At 41.3% G+C, this 24,899-nt stretch overlaps 1 protein-coding gene across 1 annotated transcript in view; it reads left to right on the top strand.

Moving 5' to 3' along the window:
- The window catches only part of LOC308668492 (uncharacterized protein), a gene marked incomplete at its 3' end in the record, with an annotated part of 620,085 nt that overhangs the window by 577,304 nt on the left and 17,882 nt on the right, over positions 1 to 24,899 (top strand). The gene's annotated exons all lie outside the window — the stretch shown is intronic.

Raw genomic sequence — 24,899 nt, 5'->3', positions numbered from 1 at the left:
GTTGTGCCCGTAGGCATTTTGATGTTTTAGTTTTGCATATAAATAAAATTTTGTACACAATCATTCAAGACTCAAGGAAGACCCAGAGATAGAAAGGAAAGCATTTATTATAAAAAGTTGAGAGGGCACAATAGCAAGGGGGTTGTCCAGTGGGAGCTGCAGAAGCTGGCAACCCAGACAGCCCATTGGGAAAGTCACTGCCAAAATGACCCCAATCTGGATAGAATTGTCTTATGATGGCATATGATGTCCAGCTGACATCAGCACAGGAGAGAAGCACTTAAGGACACCGTGCAGATATCTCTAGTTCTTGGTTGTGAATGCCCAACAGAAAGAATGCCTGAACACATATTCAGTCTTTTCTGTATCACATAACAAACTAACTGTCCTATCAAGCCACAGGAAAGACACGAGAGACAGAGATGATGGTTTCTGAGCTGTGACTTGGCTTACATCCACTATCCAGTACACAAAATGTCATATACTGTATGAATATTTGGGATATCTTTATATCATACCATTACAAGTTGTATTATAATTGCAATTATACAGACTGTTCTTAAAGGTATCTAGTATACACAAGCTAATCCACTAGAGATCCACTCCACCCATTAAGTAATTTCAGCTTGCTTTTTTTTTTAGTCCCAAGGGCATCACAGTTCATTTCTATTCCAAAATGTTACTTGAAGTATCTGAAACACTGAAGCATCAATTTTCTAGCTAATCTTTCCTTTCTCAAAATTCCCTGATATTGAAAAGAATAAATAACAATCATAAACACTGTTTAGATGCCTTTAGATTTCTCATGTTTTAAAAAATAATAAGTCTGTCTTAATTCATGCATGACTATGAATTACATTAAAGCAATTCTTATAGCTAAAGAGTTGAACTTCGAGAAGTCTGCCAAAGTCTGCCAGCTACTTAATCGCCTGTTATTCTCCTGGGATAGTGTACTCCTCTATCTAGCTACTCTAAGTGAGGCAAGACCTTGGGAAAAGGTGAGATACTTGTAATGGATAATGTACTAATAATTTTGCATGGCGCTACTTAACTCATATTGAAACAGTTTTCAAAACTGTGGATCTTTCCAAGGCAAATTGAAAGCAGCACTTGTCAAAAAACAGAATGTCTTTGTGCTTCTGACTCTTTGTGATTGTCACACAGGGGCAATATCTTACCAATGTAAGTTTGCTCAAGTCTGCATGCAAGCATTTCTCAGGGGCAAGGAGATAGGCTGTACAGTCAAAGAGAGGAATAACTGAGACTTGAAAACTGGCTCTATTACAATCAGACTTGAATTAGAAAAAACATACTGCCCCCCCTGATACTTTCACAAATAAATATGTTAATTCCCCAAATTAAAATCCCTTGAAAATTCTTAATAGTGATACAAAAGTATCTCATGCTTTCAGCAAAACTATAACACATTTCTCCTGCAAAGAGCACTTACTATTGTGATTACAACGATGCAAATTACTTTTTTGGGGGGAATCTGAATTCTTATAGTATTTTAACTTTTTACCCTAAACCAGGAGTGGGCAACATTTTGGCAGCTTGAAGCAGTCTTTAACTTATTTGAAAGGGATAATGGTTACAATGGAAACTGGGTGGGACTGTGCCACCCCCTGCGCCCCACCCCCCAAATTACAGTACAACTTTTTATTTGTTTCCCAAACTGCACCATTTTTTAAAAAGCACAGATTACTGTAAAAATTATATCAGGGTCTGGATAAAAACTGCACTATTTTTAAAAAAGAGCAGGAAGTTGTAATGACACTTATTAATAATCATAGTTGGAAGAGATTCTGTTTCCCCCAAAGATTATGTTGAAGGTTGCCCATTCCTGTCCATCTAGACTCACTGCTATGCCGGCGTCTACTTCCCTCCGCCCTGTGCGTTCCCACAGAGAGGGCCTCCTCAGGGTGCCACCGGTCAGAGAATGTCGACTGGTGGCCCCCAGGGGGAGATCCTTCTCTGTGGGCGCCCCGGAGCTATGGAACCAGTTACCGGTTGAGCTCCGGACGGCGCCCGATCTTCGGTCCTTTCGCCGCGATCTGAAAACATACTTGTTCGAGCAAGCCGGCCTGGCCTGAGGGGGGATTGGTGGGGTTTTTTACTATTTTTATTGGGGTTTTTTTAGTATGTATTAACTGTATTTTTAATTGGGCATGTATTTAATTATCTTTTATCTTTTGTAAATCTCTGTGTTTTATTCTTGCCCTGTACACCGCCCTGAGTCCTTCGGGAGAAGGGCGGTATAGAAATATTAATAAATTAAATTAAATTAAATTATTTTAACTTTTAACTCTTTCTAAAATTACAGCAAATCCTCTGAGCTGGTGCTGAGAGGTCCATGTTGAAAACCAAAATGCAAGAAAAGCTGATGGCTGCAATAAATCCTGAACTTTAAAGGGAAGCAGATCATTAATAAAATATGAAAAGGGGTGAAAATTCAAATCCACAGCCACATTTCTAGAAAACATCTTACTTAGGGAAAACTTACTCATTTTCTTTTATAAACGAACCGAAAAAGAAAAAGATTTGTGCATTTTGCCTCTTGCATATCATATTCAGCTTCCTTTTAATTATATGTCCTCTCCACGCACCCCCTCTTGGGTATTTAATGAAAATTAATTTTGTACCATGATAATAATATATAACAAATGAATTCCATCTCATCTCTATCTAATCATTTCGTTTAGCGAAAAAGAGGTTTCATTGCAGAGGTTCCCTTTCAGCATGCAGAGGTTGATAAAGCAGGGGTGGCAGGGCAGGATAGTATGTTCACTTTCATTATTCCTGATACCCCCCCCACCTCTTTTACTATTTCCCTAAAGCAGAATAGGAAACTAGCAGATTCAAATCTATATTCATGTGTTCTAAGTGGGGAATATGCCTACCACTGCCAGACAACATATATGCTTTTATTCCAGTTAATAGCTTCTTAAAGGTCATTCAGAGAACTACGGTAAAGCAGAAGGTAAATGAGATCAAGTAAAATGGGATATAGCAAAGTGCAGTGGCGTAGCGTGGGTTGTCAGCACCCGGGGCAAGGCAAGTAATTTGCGCCCCCTAACCCGTGGATTTTAGCACTCGAGTCTCTTCCACTAGATTAGTTAAAGAAACCCTTACCCCCTAAGCACATGTATTGTTTGTTGCACTGTCCCTCCCCCAGATAGTCCCTCGCTCTCTCTCCGCACCGCACCGCATGCCTGGCACCCCCCCTTCACAGTGGGCGGCAACCCGGCGGCTCGGATCGGATTCGCACAGCCAGCACTGCAGTGAGAGAGAGTGAGTGAGCCAGGCAGGGGCAGAGAGCTGCGAGTGCGAGCGCGCCCCCCCAGATGTTGCGCCCGGTGCGGCCGGCCCCCCCTGCACCCCCCACGCTACGCCACTGGCAAAGTGATAGGGATGTGACCACCAAATATTTATTAATTCAGGAGGGTTGGAGGAAGGAACTTAGAATTTAAATTCTAGAAGAGAGAATTGTACATATCTCTGATGGTTTTTTTTTCTGAATTAAGCAATCAATTGTTATAGTAGAGTCTGGCTACATCCTTGATTTACTAAAGTTTCTAATTTAATCTGAGAGTGAGATGGGTGGTAGCTAAATTTGATAAATATATAAAACCAAATATTCTCAAGTCACATGTAGGAATCTTCCTCCGAACCTATCAAAGAGTGAGTTAAGGTTTAAACATCTGAAGATCAGTGATTTACTGTTGAATGCTGATGTAAAGCATGAGAACGTAATTGCTTATTCCTACTGTGATTATATCATTATAGAAGGTAAACTATCATATGGGAACCGAGTATTAGCATAATGGCTATAGATTCTCTAGCAACTCTGGTAATCATTGAGCAAATGTCTTGTCCCAGTGTCAAAAACAAATGGCTACTGAGAGAGATTGGTTAAACCAGATGATGAATCACCTTGACCAGTAAACAAGACAGAAGTTATTACAGTGGGCCTGACTCAAGACCCTGAAGCTGTTTCTAGAGCAACTGTGGTATTTGCAGACTTCCAATACTGTCTTGCCTGGTTAATATGGTGGGAATCTAAACAAATTTTAGTGAGTTTCTCACTCAGTGTAAATTACAAGGGTGTCAAACTGCTGGCCCCCAGGCCGGATGCATCATCCAAAATCCCACCCCATTGCTGGCAATGGCAAAACCATCCCGATATGTTGCATAACATCACACGACATCACGAGTTTAGCATGTCTGTGTATACATTAAATTATGTCTCTACTAAGCAAATTCTTATAGGATTCATAATGAGCACAGTAACAGAGACACCTATGAAATTTATAGTTCTCTGTCTGATTTGGAATAACCCAGATTTAGAAAACTATATGAGTTTCCCAAAAGCATACATCGGGTGTGTGTGTGTGTGTTTGTTTGTGTGTCATGTCAAACAAGTGGCTGCCACCCAGAAAATATATCACTTAGGGCTACTTTGTGCAGGAATGTGCTGCTGGTTTTCAACTGCTAGCTCAGGATACCATCTGAAATTTAACATGGAGAGAGGATTATCAAGTGAAATATGAGACAGACTAATCTATCAAGTTGCCTCAGGTGCCCTTGGTTATTAATGGAAGACTCAAGGAACTATTGGCAGAGCATAACAATGGAAGATGCCAGTATTCTTTTCATTTCCCTTCTTTTTCTCTATGTCCACAAATAAAAAAACACATTGGAAGCTAGTGGATCTCCATTATATGCTTGACAGAAGTTGTCCGGATGCACACACAGCCTGTATTTATATTGTGTACAATTTGGCTACTTGGCATATGAGTGTTTTGCTGAGTTCTTCTCTTTGGAAACAATCAACAAAAGGCAGTATTTGTTGGATGGTTTGCAAGCAGATGACCTATACACTTTAGATCTGACATGTTGCAAAAATAACAGAGAAGTTCAGAAGTTATGACAAAAAGAAATTGAGGGCAGTCTACACATCAATATTCAATCACTCCTACTATCCCACAGGCCTATACTGTCCCTGAAATGGAATCCAGAGTCATGCAGGGTAGGCCAAAAGAGTTGGGTGACAGCTGGTTTTTGTATGTAGAATGGGAATTAGAGATTTCAGTTGTACGTTGAAAAAATATTCTGTCTTGGCTGATAAAGATTCTGCAAGCTAGAAATAAAAGAAGTTATGAAATTCGTCTTTTTAGAATACAGCCCAAACTTTCTGAATTCAGTTTAAAATGCACTTGCTCAATATTTACATTATTTCTTTTCTTTTTAAAAATAATTTTGAGATTTGGACATCAGATTATTGTTGCTCTGTATTTCTCAGTTTGGCCCTGTGTTCTCAACTGAGCTGCTTTTTAAGGAAGTATGACATCAATTCTGCATTTGGTCTCCTTCCATCAACATAATGCTTTGGAGCATTCTGGTTGCTGAAGAGTAGAGCAAGAGAAGAATTGTCAAGTGTAAGGCAGATATATATATGTAAATATCCAAGTGAGTTTTTCCATGTTTTACGACATTTTTTTGCCATAATTGTTAGGTGAATCACTGCTGTTCTTAAGTTAGTCACATGGTTGCTAAGTGAATCTGGCTTCCCCATTGACTTTGCTTGTCAGAAGATTGCAAAAGCTGATCACATGAACCTGTGGCACTGCAACCGTCGTAAATATGAGTCAGTTGCCAAGCACCTGAATTTTGATCCCCTGATCAGGGGGATACTGCAACTGTCTTAAGTGTCAAAATAGCAATAGCATTTTTTTTAGAAAACTCCCATTTTCATCCTATTTAACATTACACAATATGCCAATTTTCCAGCCCTGTTTTGAATAGTTGTCATTTTTTCCTGAGGCTAACCTCAACCTGCATCTAAAGTATCAAAGGCTTGTTATTGTTAGTTGCGAAGTTGTGTCTGACCCATCACGACTCCATGGACAACGTTCCTTCAGGCCTTCCTGTCCTCTACCATCTTCTGGAGTCCATTTAAGCTCACGCCTACTGCTTCAGTGACTCCATCCAGCCACCTCATTCTCTGTCGTCCCCTTCTTCTCTTGCCTTCAACCTTTCCCAGCATTAGGCTCTTCTCCAGTGAGTCCTTCCTTCTCATTAGGGTGGCCAAAGCCTATTTATGTGTAAAAAACAACAACAACACGATGCCAAATTTGTGCTTTGCAAGTTTGTACTATTTATTCCCTTTTTGCTCATTATTTGTTCAGTTTTTAATGGCGGATGTTGAATAAATGAAGATCCCTGAATCCTGATTTCTCAAGGTTGATACACACAACAAAGTTCAATATAACAGAAAGATGGAATGAAGGAGGAGGAGGAGGAGGAGGAGGAGGAGGGGGGGAAAAGAAAAGTTAGCTGCCTTTCAACATGTGAACTCATGGACAACTTAGTTCTTTTTAGAGACTTTCTCAAAGGGATTATTTTATTTTATTGTTCACTTTCCTTGAAATATGTCAAGAGAAGTAGCTTCTAGTCAGTGACAAGTAGAAAGTCTATTATTTGAAGCCCACCATCTAAGTGCATTTCATGGCACCATTTTGCCATCACAAGATGCTTTCTAAACATCAACTTATGACAGAAAAAACAAGCTGGTGGGACAGTACCTTAGCTCTCCTTCCTTTGAGAATTGCTTCTTTCAGAAAGTTGTGGAAGTTAACCTTCAAAGGGTCATATGGGCAAAGAAAAATGGCATTCTTCCAAAATTACCACAGACTGTGCACCACATAATTATTGTCACGGTCATTCTGTAAAAAGAGAAAAGAGTGACAAGAGCACTTACTCTTTAAAATTAGTATGTTAGTACAGAAATTGAGTTTAAACAATGCAGGGTTTGGAAGGTTCTACTTTAATCCAAAGAATTGCAGACTGGAGATAGATGATGTCAGATGCCTTCCCCTGTATTGAGGGCTGTTCAGTTTTGACATAGATGGCCTCTTTGAACCCTCTTTCAAACCAGAGTTCCTCTCTGTTCAAAACATGGACTTTGCTGTCTTTGAAAGAGTGGCCTTTGTCTTTTAAATGCAGATGGACTGCTGACTCTTGTCCTGATGGGTTTGTTCTCTTATATTGTGCCATGCATTTATGAAGTGATTGTTTTGTTTCCCCAATGTACAGATCTGCACATGGCTCAGGTTTGAAAGAGGGATCGAAGAGGCCATCTATGTCAAAATTGAACACCTCTCTCTCAACAGGAGGAGGGATATTACATCATCTATCTCCAGTCTACAACACAGTCATTTCAACAGTTCCAAGAAGGCTCCATACCCATTTGCACTACTCAGGTGACCCTGATGACACAGATAAGCCTCCAGGAGATTCAATGACTCTCTAAAAGAATGCAAATGACCAGCTGTCTGCAAGGAGTATAAATCCTGCCATTCCCCACCATCCAGTCAGAACTGAAGAAGGTTCTTGGATGAGAAGTGAAATGTCTTCAAAGAAAAACAAGAAAGTCCAGTTGCCTCTTGAAAAAGCACCTTTGGGACAATCATGGCCTGGATGAATGAGACTCTCCATAGACATTTCCTTTCATTACCAAACTAGGTAATATCATCAGTGATAATGCATGATTAATGCATGATTACTGCAAGGTAACAACCAAGCTCAAAGAGCGCCACTGATTCCACAGTCCAACCCTGAGCTACAAATATTCTTTTCTATCTAGCCTAGTGGTTAAGGTACCAGGCTAGAAAGCAGGAGATCACGAATTCTGGTCCAGGAAAGCCAGTTGGGTGACCTTGGCCAGTCACTCTCTCTCAGCCCAACTCACCTCATAGGGTTGTTGTTGTGGGAAAATAAGACGAGGAAGGTACGTTGAATATACTTGGTGCCTTATTTGTAAAAGTGGTGAAGGCAGGATACAAATAAACAAGCAAATAAACCAATGGAGAGCTTGAAAGGGAAGAATAAGAAATGGTTGGACCGCATTTTTCAAGCTGGCTATGGGAGGTTTTGAACCATTTGATTGTGTGCAATGCTTTTGAACTGCACAGCTCCTTCAAGAAGCTCTTGTGGCTGGTCTGTCTCTGTATGTGAGAGACACCTATTTCTGAGTCGGGACTTGCAAGCAGTTGGTTGAAAAGCTGCTGTTTAAAGCAAAGCTGTTCTTGTCTGCTCATAATTAGATATTTTTCTTCCTGGATCTGGGTTGGGAGGGGGAGCAGTTCTTTTGAACCCCCAAATGGTGGAAGGCTTGGGATGAGGTTTGGTTAGAGTGATTTAAATATAGGTTGGAGGAAGCCTGCTTGGGAGATTCCGTGGAGGATCATCTACTCATATTCAGGACTAGCTACTGTGTAAAGCATGGTGCTAGGACACCTTAACTCAGATTTGACACCAGCATGACAAGCTTCTAGCCTGCAATCCTCTTTAAAAAAAATATCTGAAAAACATAAGCAAATGTGGGTGATCTGGTAATCATTTGATAACAAATTGTATAAAGTTGCTGAATACTTAGGGCAATATTCCTTTGTCTGGATAATGCAGATAAAGCATGCCATATGTAAAAAGGGGGGGGGGAAGCAGGGGGAAGCAGATGAAACCAATTCTGGGAGAATGTCTAAATTCTCCAGGGGAAATAAATGTTGCATAAGAGAATAATGGTTAGGCATGGTTCATAAATTCCTTCCCCTACAGAAGTCCACAAGTCTTAAAGTTGCCAAGGTTGAGGACCCCTGCCCTACAGGGTTTCACCTTCTCCATGCAGTGCTGGCCTTACCATCTATTTTCTACCTCCACCCTATTCCTTTTTGCTTCTTCTCTTTTCCAACTACTTGATCCCTTGTCTCTTTTTTCCCCTTCTGCTACCTTTCTCTAAGGGCTTCATCTAAAACCTTCCGCATTGTATTTCTGTCCTCTGATCTGCTTCTTCCTTTTTTTCTTTCTCATTACTTTTCCCCAGCTGCTCAACCCTCCAACATTGAAGTTTTGACTGTTTCCATGAATCTATGGCTCTGGGCTGCTGTTGTAACCGCAGCAGCAACAAAGAGATCATTCAATCACACTGAAACTTCCTCTTTTAATTTGCCCATGGCTAGATTGCCTTTGCCTTCTTTGCAATTCTCCTTGAAGTGTATATCCCTTTAATGAAGAACTAAAAACGAGTATAATGTTGTGAGCTTCTGCCAGATGTTGTTTAATAATTTCATCCTTCCCAGTCTTTGGGGGAAATTGAATGATCAGGTTTAGTTTTGGTGTTTGATGCGACAATTCTTTAGTGTATAAGCATTTTATAAGTTCTGCATCTGAAAATACCATGCTGAAGAAAATTATACACGCTTCCATATTCCTTTCCTTTCCATCACACAGTCGATAAATGTGGTTATAAGCATTGGCTTCATCAAGAGTGTTGATTCTAATTCCTCCATTAACAACCATTAAGTTAAATGTATTTAAGAAATAGTAGCTTTTATAGTAATCACTGACCAATACATTATACTGTTTACAAGTAAAGTTGTAACTCAAAAATCAAAGCAAATAACAGTAAATAAAATACAAATATATAGTAATAGTGAATTGCCAAGAAGACTGATAAAAGAAAACAAGGACCATACAAAACTTCAAAGCATTGCTTCCATTCAGTGAAAACTTCCACAAAATCACTGTGGTGAAGCAGTCTTGCAAATTGAAGTGAGGACCTGCTTTGAAGCAATGAATCAAAGCAAATGGCTTCAAAGTGCTTTGTGGCTTTTCAAACTGCTGTGCAGAGTCCACGGCTTTTCCTCTGCTTCGGAGTTGTTATGTACAATATGCAACATTGCCCTTTTGGTCCTGAATTTGAAAGGGAGAAGGAGTTGAAAGTAGGGCTTCCTTCATAGGACACAAATGGCCAGTTTAAGACTTACTTAAATTTTGTGCCTCATGCAGCACGTTTGAGGCTAACATGGCTTTGGGCTTCATTTACTTTCTCCGCTCTCTGCTTCTTGAATGTTACCAGCTATAAAGCGCTAACTTTTGTGTCTCTTGTGCTAATGGACTATTATGCTTCTGTGCTGGTCTTGTCATGTAGAAACTCAGCTCAGCTCAGCTCTCAACCTTCTAAAGATGGGCTTAAGGCTACCATTACCTTTAATTCTGCACATTGGGGAAGGTTTAAGTCTCTTGACAATGAGTAAATAGAAGTTAACAGATTACAGGGACTGGGCCTAACTTTTATTGTTCTATAAATAGGCATGAGGTGGAAAGATTGCAAATGCCACATTTTCTCTCCTTTTTTGTACAAGTTTTATTAATTTTTTAATTTTACATTCAGGTATTTGTGAAGCAATACAGTGGTTGGGCAATCAAAAGTAAACAATAGCAAATAAATTATTTGTAAATAACTCAAGTTGCGTCAACAAAGATTTCCTCTCCGATTCCCTTAGTTAACATAATCAAATTAATACATTTCTAATTGTAACATAATCAATTAAAAGAATTTTCAGTATATTTTCACTTATGCATATCCATGTCCTGTTTTCAAGTTTTCTAATTGCAATAGAATATTCTAGCATAGCCTATGAGATATAAAAGAAAACTAAATTTTTGGGTAACCCACATTTCCCTATTTCATTAAAAAGTAATTATCACGTCTACAGAACTTACATTGTTCATTTCAATACATTCTTATTTTTTACAAGTAAATTCTATTTGTCATCTTAATAGTTCGCCAATTATTAGAAAAATATCTTTTGTTATCTCCTTCCAAATTCTATAAGTCAATTCTAATAGCCAACTTTCCTTTCCCTTAGACACCTAAAAGTTAAATATAAAAACAATTTATATCTGTATCATTACAACAAATATATTCTATATGTCATCCTAATAGTTCATCAATTATTAAAATAATGTCTTATTATATCATTCCAGATTCTATAATATAGTTCAGAGTTATGTTGTAATAGCTTAATTTTGTTTTCCCTTAATAATCTAAAACCTAAATCTAAAATCAGTTTATATTTTTTAAAGATTCCCCCTAGCCCATTAAAAGAAATTTTTTAAGCTCTATAATTACAAATCCCAAGCAAGAGACCAGTCTAATTTTTTAGGTCTAACTCTCTCCTTCTTTTTATGCCAATCAGGCTTCCATATTGATGCCTTTAGATTCTCAGATGTGTCTCCCTTTCTTCCTACACACATTGTTTTAATCCAGGGAGACCATCCAAATATCAGTTTTGCCAAGAAAGTGTCCCCTTTGTAATCATTGAAGTGTTGCTTTAATAGCTCAATTTTTGATGTTTGGTGCAATATAATTGTCATTAGTTCAGTCTGGTCTTTTTCTTCTTCCGATTCCATCTGTCTTAAGTAAGAAGTAGTAACTGGTGTTATGGTTATCATTTCATTGGCTGGGTCCTCAATGTACTATATTTGAAGGCCTTTAGTACCTTCCCTCTTGATGTTGCTTTCTTCGGGTACTATTGTTTTTTGAGTTGTAGGTTTTATAGTTGAGGTCAAGGTTTGGGCTTCAAGGTTCTCTGTAAATTGTATTTGTTGTTCTTTAGAGTCTGCTATTTTAATGTTGGTTTCCATTTCTTCTGTTTGTTTTTGGATTGTCAATTCATCATTTAAGGTCAAAGTTTGATTTGGTAGCTTTAAGCTGTCAGATTTATCTTGCAGTTTGGCTTTGATTTGCTCAGTTATTGCCAAGATTGTGTCCAATATCAGTTTGTAGTTAAGTGGTGGAATATATTCCTCCATTTCGTTGATGTTTACAGATAAGTCTTTCATGGAGGCTGTTTTAATAAGAGTCAATGATTGTCCACCTCCAGGATTCCTAAAGATTGTTTTCAGTGCCAGGTGTTCCCAATTCTTATCTTTGAAGATAATGTCAAGGACAGCTCTGTTATTCAGTCTGCTCTCACAATAAAAAAGGTTTACTTGCTATACTACGTTTCGCCACAAGATGTCATCAATAGCATATAGAATAAGATGTAAAATCTTTTTCCAGATTAATATGAAGCTTTTATTCAATTAGTCCATTTTTTCTCCCCTTAATTCACAGTTTAAGCAGAAAATTTTTGTAGATCCCCACAAAAATAAAAGCTTTTTAATAGGTATAAATAAGGTTGCTTAATTTTTTACCTTAGCCATTTGATTTCTTTTAAGACTTTAAGGCTTTAAAGTTTATTCCCCAAGTATGCAGTTGCCAGTCTTTCAAAATAGGGGGAGGAATTTTTCAGAAAAGTCCCACAGGAAAGTAGTTAGGGGAATAAGAAAGGTAAGGTCTCACCCAGGTCCTACAGAGTGCTTCGTTGTGCTAGATGGTGCTTTGGGCTTTCGGCAGGTAACGGCTTAATGATTGGCCATCTTAATGGCCGATCTCTTCTTCTTTGGGCCAAAGGAGCTGCTCCAGATTCAAGTGGAGGGCTGCTGCCCTTCTGTGATCACAGGGAGGGCCTCCTTTTGGTGGTCACCCCTCCAGGGCAACTTTCAACCCTTTTCAGGGTGCTCCAAGGAAGAAAGATTGGATGGCAGGGAGAGAGCTCTTCCTGCACGTCCACAAGGGCCACACGTGCAAACTGGAAGCCGCAAATGCCACATTTTCTATGCCTGTTCTTTTTCCTGGGGCATTGTATCTTATTGTGCTAGTATGCTTCTCTTTCGTCTGCTAATTAATTAGTATAAAAGACTGATAGCAAGCCAGTGGCTATTTCCAGAAACTGGTCATTTTGACAAGTTATACCAGAACAACAGAGTTGGACATTGAAGGTCTTCTAGTCCAACACACTGCTTTAACAGGAGACCCTACATGATTCCAGACAAATGGCTGTCCAGTCTTTTTAAACACCTCCAGTGATGGAGCACCCACAACCTCTGGAGGCAAGATATTCCACTGGTTAATAGACAGGAAATTTCTCCTTAATTCTAGGTTAGATCTCTCTTTGATAATCTTCCGTCCATGACTTCTTGTCCTGCCCTCAGGTGCTTTGGAGAATAGGTTGATCCTTTGTGACAACCACTTAAATATTGGAGGTACCAAATCTTCCATGACCCTAAAAATTCAGTTGTCATCAGCAGTGAAGTTGTTGCACCCCATAAAAGGAAGCCAGTGCCACTAAAGTGTCATGACATGTCTGGAAGCCCAGAAAAAGAAATGGAAACTGTTTTTTCAAAGCCTTGAAATTTTGTATTTGAAATAGGTCACTTTCTGCACTGGTTTAACCAATTTATTCATTTGAATTACATGGCTGCCTATATCATCAATTCTTAGTACAATTTAGTAAAATTCACATTTTTTTCTCTTTCCACCTATCAACGTATAGGGTAGGCAATCTTGGCTTTTTTATGACTCATGGACTTCAACTCCCAGAATTCCTGAGCCAGCATAGTTGGCTCAGGAATTCTGGGAGTTGAAGTCCACAAGTCATAAAAGAGCCAAGGTTGTCTACCCCTGGTATAGACCATTAGAGACAATAGATATAGAAATAACAACAGAGGAATTCTACACCTTTATATCCTTTCCTTTTCTAAAATACTTACATACTTTGGAGATCTCTATGTAACATACCTTGTATGATTCCTATTTGGGCTTCCATCACTTTTTCTCTCTGTTCAGTCTTCTGTTTCTTCTGAGTCTGACCTGTGCAGTCAAATGACTTATGTCATTCACTCTCTCCTTAATGGGCAAAGCACATTACAAGCTCTTAGTTCAAGGCCAGCTTAAGTAACTTATACCTTTCTATTAACATAAAATTTCCTAAATAAGGAGTAATAAAAATATTCTTAAAGTAAGCTTCAAAATTTTTATTTTTTAATAAAAGTAATACTCCTAACATGGGCATTCCTGTCTCCATATTTTCTCCACTGTATATCCAGCAATTTCCCCCATATGATGCAATCCTTTCACGTATCTTTGAAATTTCTACCTAAAGGAAAATAAAATGGGAATTTCATAAGGATTAACGACTGATGAGATGCCTGAGCTGGTAAAATGTAGTGTTATGGTAACATTAATAAGAACAACAATAACACCAGCCACCCTTTCACACATAAGCACTGGGCCCAGTATTTTGGGACTCAAGGAGGAAACCATGGGAATAACAACAACAACAACAACAACAACAACAACAACAACAACAACAACAACAATAATAATAATAATAATAATAATAATAATAATAATAATAATAATAATAATAATAGTTGTAAGGGACCTTGGAGGTCATCTAGTCCAACCCCCTGCTCAGGCAGGAAACCCTATACCATTTCAGACAAATGGCTGTCCAGTCTCTTCTTAAAAACATCCAGTGTTGGGGCATTCACAGCTTCTGGAGACAGGTTGTTCCACTGGTTAATTGTTTTAACAGTCAGGAAGTTTCTCCTTGGTTCTAGGTTGCTTCTCTCTTTGGTTAGTTTCCATCCGTTGCTTCTTGTCCTGCCTTCAGGTGTTTTAGAGAATAGCTTGACTTCCTCTTTCTTTGTGGCAGCCCCTGAGATATCAAAACACCACTATCATATCATCCCTCATCCTTCTCTTCATTAAACTAGACATACTGAATTCCAGCAACCGTTCCTTATATGTTTTAGCCTCCAGTCCCCCAATCATCTTTGTTGCTCTTCACTCTTTCTAGAGTCTCAACATCTTTTTTACATTGTGGTGACCAAAACTGGATGCAGTATTCCAAGTGTGGCCTTACCAAGGCATTATAAAGTGGTATGAACACTTCACGTGATCTTGATTATATGCAAAAAGAAAAGAAAGAAAGAAAGAGAAGAAAGGAAAGGAAAGAAAAAATAACAAGACAAGAAAACTACACAAATGGCAATACATCTTACCTTTTCACTTTGGTTCTCCATATTGCTCAGTGCATGCTGGTGAAGCTAAAGCATGGTTTTAAGGGAATATAAGGACAGTCAGTCAGCTTGGTGTCATGGTTAAAATATTAGGCTAGAAACCAGGAGACTGTGAGTTCTAGTCCTACCTCAGGGTTAAAGTCAGCTGAGTGACCTGGGGCCAATCACTCTCTCAGTCCTAGAAAGAAGAAGGCAGTGGCAAACCACTTCTGAAACCTTCCTAGGAAAACTGCAGGGACTCACCCTGGCAACATGGAATCCAAAAACCGTCCCAAAGTACAAAAAAAAGAAAAGAAAAGAAAAAAAGAAAACAAGCAGTCATCTTAGAGATTAGTATTTGTGCTGAGGATGCATAATCAGCTGACAATTCCCAAATAAACATCATGGCAGGATTTCTTGTGATTTAGCTCAGTCTGTCTTTACAAGAGAACCAAGCTGACTTCTATTTCCTGGGTAAAAATGCAGATCAGAACACTGTTGTTCTTCAGTTTTGCAACACTTCTTGTTCTTCAAAAGTTGTATCGGAATAGTGCAGATGTTGCATATTTTAGAGAAAATGCACATTACAAGTGCAGGTTTGCCAAAAAATATGTCAAAGCAAGGGCAACTAACCTAATCACTATCTGTCAAAGTTAATGGTGAATTTCAAAGTGAACTTTGAAGGTAGCTACTTGCGCTTCTGATTTTAGTTCACTAGAGGGCAATGGTGCTCAGAACAGAAGCAAAATACATACCAGTCTGAATAGACTTGGCCCTGATGTTTGTGAAATTACTTATCTGTTGATATACTATGCCTTTTTAATTTGACACTAATAATTTATTTACAGATAGAAAATAATGTTTCAATTTTTTATGGAACTTGTGGATATCCAGCCAGTGAGCGCAAGTGCAGTAAACAATGAAATAATTCTGATTTCTTCCTCATATCTACATATTGCATTGCCGAGGGAAACTTGTACTAAAAGACATATTTGTTTCATTGGAATAACCATGCACTGGAAGGTCTTTGATATTAAGCAAAAAGTCTTTCAAGTCAAGCTTAATTCCTCATGACTTCATAGACATCCATACAGAGATCCTGGCAACAGTATGAAAATAATTTGACATTTCAGTCTTACAGGATACCTTGTTGACCCCTTCTAGTCTTCAGCCTTAGTATTTCCTAGCCAGTTCCTATCTGATTAACTGGGTCAGATCTTGCTTTCTGAGATCAGTCACCTTTCCAACAATGCCTTATTAAAATACTGAATCAAGCTTGAGAGCAGGTTGCATCATGCTATTTTCCCTATCTCCAAAAATGTTTGCATGCAATTGAGTATCTACATGCCTTCTGACTACTCTTGATATAATGCTCTTGTATGTTAAACTCTTTTGGGTCATAGGCTTGCTTGATGGGGTAGGGATACCACACCATTTCTTGATATCTATTTATTATGCTTTATTCCGCTTCTCCCTTATGCACTTAGAGGCAATATTATTCTTGTCTTCATTTTAACTTTCATCCTTATCAGCCAAATTGAGAATCAAGGCTATGCACTGAACATGATGTTTCTGAATGGGTAGTAGCTACTATAGAAAGACCATAACACCAGCCCTGCCTTTTAGTATGCTGTTTCTCTTAATGGCTAACCAGATTTCTATATGAAAAACCTACACACACACACACACACACACACACACACACACACACACACACACACAAATGGCAAGAATATTATCTTCTTGCTTGCATTACCCAAATGTACTGTTCAAAAGCATACTACCTAGAAAGAAATTTTAGATATCAAGACTAGTACACATTTTTAGTATTTTTTTCTATCTATAGTTGTAGGCAGAATTTTAGGTATCTTCCCTCTAATTGTAGGTTTTAATGAATGGCTGCTCGAGTGGAAACTGCTGTAAACTTTGCATGGTGCAAAGTTACAGTGTGGCAGTTTTTTGAAAATTTGAATGCAGACTTAATAGTTATGTGCAGTTGTTCACAGATTCAAAAGAATACAGGATACACAATACAGGAATGTTAAGAACATGGATATGATTCCAGAGCCTCCCAGTTAGTACTTTGTAACACAGGTATTGGCAGAAGAGCAGCTTGCCAACATTTGCTATTAGAGTAGAGCCTTTGTGTTCCTCTTATGGGGATTTTTCTCCATTCTCCCTGATAGAAATCTTATGGTTCGTTGTCTTTGCCCGGCAAGTTTCAGCTCTCCTCACAATTTTCAATAATATTCAGGTCTGAGGATTATGGAGATCATTTCAAAACCTTTATCTTTCTTTCCTGTATTTCATGATTAATTTGGAAGTATGTTTTGCATCGTTGTCTCCTTGAAATAACAAACCTTTCCCCAGCTTCAGTTTCATTGACTATGGAACATTAGTTTCTAGGATACATTAATATTTAGTTGCTACTCCCCAGCAATATTCCATAAAGATAAAAACAACAGGTTACAGGCTCATGATTTATTTGGAAACGGTCTTGGATTCATGTCACGCTGATAAAGGAACTCAAACTGATGACAAAGGTTATAGGAAGCTGATCTCAGCAGGCATATTCATAATCACACGTACATAAAAATTAAAAGTAGCCAGGACAATGAATGTTCAAATACATTTTATGGCCACTCTGTTGAATTTGAAGCTGTTGAAAATGCATGTAAATATTAAAAAATGTGGCTAAATTCAAAATATGTGGCCCCTTCCCAACCACCTCCTCAATGAAAATTCCTACTGTAACTCCTGTAGTGACTTGTGAAGTCATACTAAATCTACTGATTAATATTATATAAATAAAAGCAGAACATGAAAAGGCCTTCACTTTCTTTGCAAAGTGACACAGCAAGTAGTGAATATCACCTGATATTAATTACACTTTTCCATTTGCAATTAATCACAGAAATGTATTTTGTACACTACAATTCACAGCAATTACATGAAAAGAAAGCTTTTATTAACAAAGCCTGTGATTTCCTTTAAACACAGACTTCTGATTGCACGTATTTCCTAAACGAGAGTGTTGTGTGATTGTTGAGCCAAAATATGTGTCTTCATGAAGCTGAATAACCTGATTATGTAGAGACATTTTGTTAGCAAAGTGCTTCTTGAGTTATCAGGAACCTACACAGGCAAAAGCATACTGAGAATAGTAAGAGTCACACAGTAACCACACAGATACACTGAGTTGTGATAAACAGAAAAATACTTTACTATTAGGTGTAAAATCAAAAACACAATCCGAATAAACAGTCCAGGTCATACACGAATAACAACAGATAAGCAACAGCAACAGTCCAGGGAATACCCAAAATACAATGATTTCTTACCAGTCTGAAGGTCAAGTACACAGTTCCTAAGGTTTAACACAGTAGTAAGCCAAAAAGCAAAAACAATGAGAGCAAAGAGAGAGAGAAGCCATGTTCCTAGCTCCCTCTTATGGCCGTTGGAAAAACTTACACACCCATTGGCCAATTAGCACCTTAAGGTTATAACATCATGGTTTATATATTTCCAACCCAACCAGGTAGGCTATAACCATATGCCTAACACATTTGACTAATTGAAACTTATAGGCAAAGCTTCAAGGATATGCACTTAGCTTCATTAGCATAGTGAAGCAATATGGCCCAATCACTGTCTCCTTTCTAAGAATGAAACAATGCAGTGGCCTTTTTTGTTTTTTCCCTCTGCTTCCTGTGGTCTCTTAGCCTCCTCCAGCACTTGCAGGAGTCTGAAGAAGTTAGTGTACCTGCTCAAGACCCTCTTCCACCTTTTGTCAAAGAAAAGAAGAAGGAAGAGGCAGTGCCACAAATCTGGTGACTATAAGAAACATTTTCTTTAAACAAAGCCATAGGTCAAGATTGATTCATTTTTCCCATCCTAGCTGCTTCTGAATTTGAATCAGAATTTATTTACAGGCAGAAAAATAAAATCATTTTATGGGAAGGAATTCCTCTTTTATGGGAAGGAATGCCTCCTGCAAAAGCCAAAAGCCTTGATTTGGCCTGATTCTAATAAAAGTTAAATCCAGAGGGGAAGAGACCTAATAGGCAGGATCCTGAAGTCCAAGCTTATGCAGAGAAATGACAATAAATAGTAAAGATCCTACAAGCCAACCTTTCACCAACTAATAGCCTCACAAGGTATTGGACTACATCTCCCATTACTCTTAGCACCAACAGGATTATGGGAGAAATTGTCCAACATATTAGATGCCTCCAGAGAAGATGGCCGCTGCTCGCAGCTGAGCGCTAGGAGCGAGGGAGTGAGTTTCGGCATACCGGGCGTTGATGGGGCTGTTGCTTGTTTTGTAGCCCGGGTGGGTGACGGGACCCTCCGGGGCTTTGGTGATGTCCTTTGTGGACACTGGAGGCAATGGCGAGGTGACTTGGGTGGCAAGGCAACGAGGCTCCCAGACCTATAGTGGCCGAGCAAGGCGGCTTGGACGGCGAGGCTCCGGGCCTGCGGCGGCCTGCTACAGGCCTGCTGCGGCCTGTGGCGGACCTGCGGCAGCCAAGAGAGGTGGTCCGGGCCTGTGGCGGGGCTGTGACAGCCTGCGGCGGCCTGGAGTGGCGGTCCGGGTGGCGAGGCTCCTGGGCCTGTGGCTGCCGAGTATCCATCTACTCATCTGTTCGATCGGTGAGCTTCCCCCTCCGGCGGAGGTTCCTTGGAGGGTGGAGGCCGCCGTTCAATGGATTGAGCGCTGTTTGGAGCCCTCCTGGACTTGTTTGGAGGGTGGAAACATCTGAGGCCGCTTGAAGTTGAAGATGGAGGTGGAGCGTGCCGGATGGCGCCCGAGATGGTGGTTATCTTCTTGGGGGCCATACTAGAGAACTGAGGTGAGCCTCCTTCATTTTTCGCATCCAGAGACTTATTACAGTCCCTTTTGGTCGTGATTACATTCAAGAAATGGAGATGGATGACTGGCCCGGCCCCTGTTGCCACCCATTGATATCCTTGGTGACTTTGGAGGTGTTCGCGGTGCGGCTTGGTGATATTGGGCAACAGAGGGACCCAGCTGTTGTTGGCTGGGCCTGGAATCTGGAGCCCGAGACTTATTTACATCTGCTTATCATCGGAGCTGCGAATGCCATCACCAATAGACTGTTTTACTATCGCCCAGCCATCGGACTTTTTCTCCTTCTGCAACCTACCCAGAGCTGGATAGTGGTTTCTCCCTGAGATTGGAAGATCTTGGTCACTGTGAGAGGGTGACCATGTTTTGGGAGTCACTGTCCAGCTCTGTGGACTTACTATTAATATGCATCTTGTTCCAGCTGACTCGTTCCTTTTGCTTTTATCTTTTGATGGCTTATACCGTAAGTGAACTGCTTGCCCTGAGAGATTCCCCCCTCTCTCAGATGTGTCCATCCAATCTGTGCCACCGTTTCCTTAATGACGGGTCCTGGGACCCCGAGAGGTGGCATGGCGCAAAAAAGAGGCTTTTGGGTTTTCTTTTAAAAATTTTTAATGGGTTAGGGAGGGGGGAGAGCTATCAGGCCCAACAGAATGAGGTGGGGGGTGCCAGACCTATTTCAGCCTAGGTTGGCTGATGGTCGTGGCGATAAGGGGGCCAGGGAGAGTCTTGGGGCCTGGGGGGATGGGGTGGGGATAGCGATCCCCACGGTGATTGGGAATGGTGGCAGATGGATGAACAGAGGGCCATATCGTAATCTGGGATCGTGCCCCCGTTATTTTCGAGCTGTGGCGCGCTCTGACCCTCTGGCTTTCACCTGCTTTCCCGGGGGAGGGGGAGGGCAGATACCTGAGCTCAGGCTGATTTATTTGAATGCCAGGTCTGTTGTGAATAAAGCTCCCCTCATCCGTGATCTGATCGAGGAGGAAGATGCAGACCTGGCATGCATTACGGAAACTTGGAGGAGTCCCTCTGATTGATTTATGCCCTCCAGGTTTCCATGTATTGCATCAGCCTCAGGCTGAGGGTAGGGGCGGCGGGGTGGTGGTTGTTATTAGGGAGGCCCTTTGTCCGCGGGAGGCCACTGCCTCGCAGATATGCGGATGTGAGTCCCTCCTCTTAAGGTGTGGCCCTGGTGGTCAGTTGGGCCTGTTGCTTACATACCTCTCTCCCAGCTGCATGGTAACAGCTCTGCCCGGGCTACTCGACGCTCTCTTGGGGTTGGCGGTGGAATTTCCCAGATTTTTGGTGCTGGGGGATTTTAACCTACCTTCCCTGGGGGGGACGTTGGGGGTGGCCCGAGAGTTCATGGCTTCCATGATGGCCATGGACCTGACCCAGATTATTCAGGGCCCGACCCATGAGGGGGGAAACATGCCCAACCTTATTTTTATCTCTGGGCAGTGGCTTAATGATCTCGGTGGGGTTTTTCCATCTGTACAGCCCCTCTCATGGACAGATCATCATCTCCTGTGGCTGGGCCTCTGTCATGCCACCTCCCACTGCTGGGAGGCGGAACCGACCAGGTGGTTCCACCCCAGGCACCTGATGGACCCAGAAAGGTTTCAGACGGCACTTGGTTTGATTCCTGCCTCCCTCTCCCACAGCCCGGCTGAGACCTTGGTTGACGCCTGGCAACGGGCTGCTTCTGAGGCTCTCGACCGCATTGTTCCTTTGTGACCTCTGACCTGGCGCAGGTCCCAGTTGGCCCCATGGTTCTCCATGGACCTACCGGACATGAAGCGCCAGAGGAGGGGCCTAGAGAGCATTTGGAGATCCAGTCGGTCTGAATCTGACCGAGCACAGTTAAGATCTTTCACTAGATCTTATCTTGTGGAAATGGAGGTGGCGAAGCGCACTTACTTTGCCGCCCTCATTGCGTCCGCAGATAATTGCCCGGCCGCCCTTTTTAGGGTGACCCGCTCCCTTCTAAATCAAGGGACAGGGGAAGATCCCTTACGGGGATGGGCCGAGGAGTTTAGTCAGCATCTGCTGGACAAGATCACTCAGATTCGGACCGGCCTGGACTCCGATTGGGCAGTATCTGACAAGGAGGAAGCGATAGGTCTGGTCAATATTATCTGGGAGGAGTTTGACCCTGTGACTCCAGATGAAGTGGACAGGATCATGGGTAGATTAAGTGCCACCACGTGTTTACTGGACCCGTGTCCCTCCTGGCTGGTTTATGCGACTCGGGAGGTTACACGAGGCTGGCTCCAGGCAGTGATCAATGCTTCTTTGATTGAGGGGTGCTTCCCTGCCGCCTTGAAGGAGGCAGTGGTGAGGCCCCTCCTCAAGAAACCTGTTTTGGACCCAGCTATTTTAAATAATTTTCATCCTGTCTCCAACCTTCGCTTTCTTGTGAAGGTTGTTGAGAGCGTGGTGGCACGGCAGCTCCCATTGGTCCTGGAGGAAACTGAGTATCTGGATCCATACCAATCGGGTTTCAGGCCCGGGTACAGCACGGAGATGGCATTGGTCGCGCTGGTGGATGATCTCTGGCGGGCTCAGGATAGGGGTTATTCCTCTATCCTGGTCCTATTAGATCTCTCAGCGGCTTTTGATACCATTGACAATGGTATCTTGCTGCAACGTCTCCAGGGGTTGGGAGTGGGAGGCACCATCTTACGGTGGTTCTCCTCCTACCTCTCGGGCCATTCGCAGACAGTGTTGGCAGGAGGACAGAGGTCAACCCTGAGGCCCCTTGATTGTGGGGTGCCTCAGGGGTCGGTCCTCTCTCCCCTCCTGTTCAACATCTACATGAAGCCACTGGGTGAGATCATATGTGGTTTCGGAGTGAGGCATCATCAATATGCTGATGATACCCAGCTTTTCATCTCCACTATGAACCAACCCAGTGATGCCCTCGACGTGATATCCCGTTGCCTGGAAGCGGTACGGATCTGGATGGGGAAGAACAGGCTCCAACTCAACCCGGCCAAGACCGAGTGGCTCTATGTATCGGCATCTCGTGTTGTCCAAGATTCACCATCTTTGGTTATGGGAGGAGAGGTGTTGACTCCTGTTGATAGGGCACGCAACTTGGGTGTCCTCCTGGATTCACGACTCAATTTAGAAGACCATATAGGGGTTGTGGCCAGGGGGGCATTTGCCCAGGTTCGCCTGGTGCGCCAGTTGTGCCCCTATCTGGACCGTGATGCCTTACGTACGGTCACTCATGCACTCATTACCTCCCGTGTAGATTACTTCAACGCTGTCTACATGGGGTTGCCCTTGAAGGCCACCCGGAGGCTTCAGCTGGTGCAGAATGCAGCTGCGCGGGTTGTGATGGGAGCATCCCGATACTCCCATATTACACCCCTCCTGCGTGAGCTGCATTGGTTGCTGGTTGCCCTCCGGGTGAGGTTCAAGGTGCTGGTTCTTACTTATAAAGCCCTACATGGCTTAGGCCTGGGATATTTGCAGGACCGTCTGCTGCCAGAAACGACTTCCCATTGCCCTGTGCGCTCACACAGAGAGGGTCTCCTCAGGGTGCCGTCAGCCAGACAATGTCGGCTGGCGACCCCCAGTGGGAGGGCCTTCTCTGTCGGGGCGCCTGCCCTTTGGAATCAGCTCCCCCGAGAACTTCAGATGGCCCCAGATCTCCGGTCCTTTCGTCGCGACCTAAAGACATACCTTTTCCAACTGGCTGACCTAGACTGACGTTGGGGGTTTTAATTATGTTTTTTTAATTTTTACTGGTTTTTAGTGGGGCTTTGTAAAATTTAATTTCTTTTAATATTTGTATTTATTGTTTTTATTGTTGTTTTTATTGTTGTTAGCCGCCCTGAGTCCTTCGGGAGATAGGACGGCATATAAGTCCCATAATTAAATTAAATTAAATTAAATTAATTCTTTAACCCTAAGGAAGAATCCAGATCAAATGAGAAGTTACAATTATTTCACCGTTCCAAGTGATCAGATCACAGGATTTAAAATATGAATGAATAAGTTACAAAAGCACATAGAATATCAACAGTATCAAAGTTTTGCAAATACATTTTAAATTGACAATGAAAAAGGATTTCTGATTAAATAGGCAAGATATAACTGCTAACTGTAAAGATTACTGTCAAACAATACTTTCACTAATGAGCCCATCATTCTTTCAGTGTACTAAAGACTGAAAATAAATGCTTATTCGTTAAAAATAAGTTCCTTAAAGATTTGAGCTCAACCATGCCAGGGTTGCTATAGTTACGGAATGTGCAGGTGTTGATGTTACTCCATGACAATCACTCCATTAATTGATTCAGAAGTTAATCTTGTTTTGAATATGAAGTTCCCGTAATAAGTCCAAACCTGGTTTATAGGTTTGATTGATTGCCTCCTATTGCTGTTTGAGTAACCATGGCAACCTTTACCCCCAAACAGACAGTAAAACATGTTGTTTTCAATCTGTTGATGTGCATCCATACATTTCAGATGAATGTCCAGAATTAATGCTTACTATACCTCCCTTGCCATTTCTGAACAGGATTCAGCTAAAGCTCAGGAATGTATGGCTAATTTCTCAGTAGACTTTCATTTTTGGTCGTGTCTGATTCAGCTGGCCTTTTAAATGAGAAATCAAAATAAAATAAAATATAAACATAGTTCTGTCATTTTGAAAAATCTGATGATAACAGGTTTAGCTGGATTATGCTGTCCATATTTAGCAGCCTATATGTCTTTATAATTGAATGCTTTCCACATGAATCTTTACAGTTCCAAGGGAAGGTAAATATTATCTTCTTTCCCCTTAAAAATTAAGTTTAATATTCATTATTCTTTGACTGGCTAATCATATCCCAAAAGAGGAATTTTTCCTACCAGGCCAGGAGGTGGTGCTACAGAATTCTATTTTAATAATTTCCCTATTACATACCAATAAGGCCCTCAGATAATGGGATTCCTATCTGTCCCTCACAGATAGAGGGGTGTGTTGGCTGAACCTGCCAGGAGAGTGGTGCTAAAAGTTGGACAGTTCCAAAGGACTTCTGGAAGAAGAGATGGTTACTCCCAACATGTCATTCTACAGAGCCAGCCTCATTTCACTACAACAGCGAATGAAAATCAATCATGCTTCTTCTAATTTATTGGAATTATGGATACTTTACATTGTGAGAATAATCATACATGTGACATCCCCACAGCCTCCTTCCCCCTGTCTCATACATGCAGCTAAAATTGGTTCAGCTTTACAATATTGGAGATGTGTAGATCGAAGGGAGAAAGAAAGGACTCATATATTGTATGC

This window comes from Vipera berus (assembly GCF_964194415.1).
Source record: "Vipera berus genome assembly, chromosome: 1".
NCBI classification, from domain to species: Eukaryota; Metazoa; Chordata; class Lepidosauria; order Squamata; family Viperidae; genus Vipera; species Vipera berus.
The sequence above is the reverse complement of the archived record's forward strand: the minus strand, read 5'-3'. Positions and strand labels throughout refer to the sequence as shown.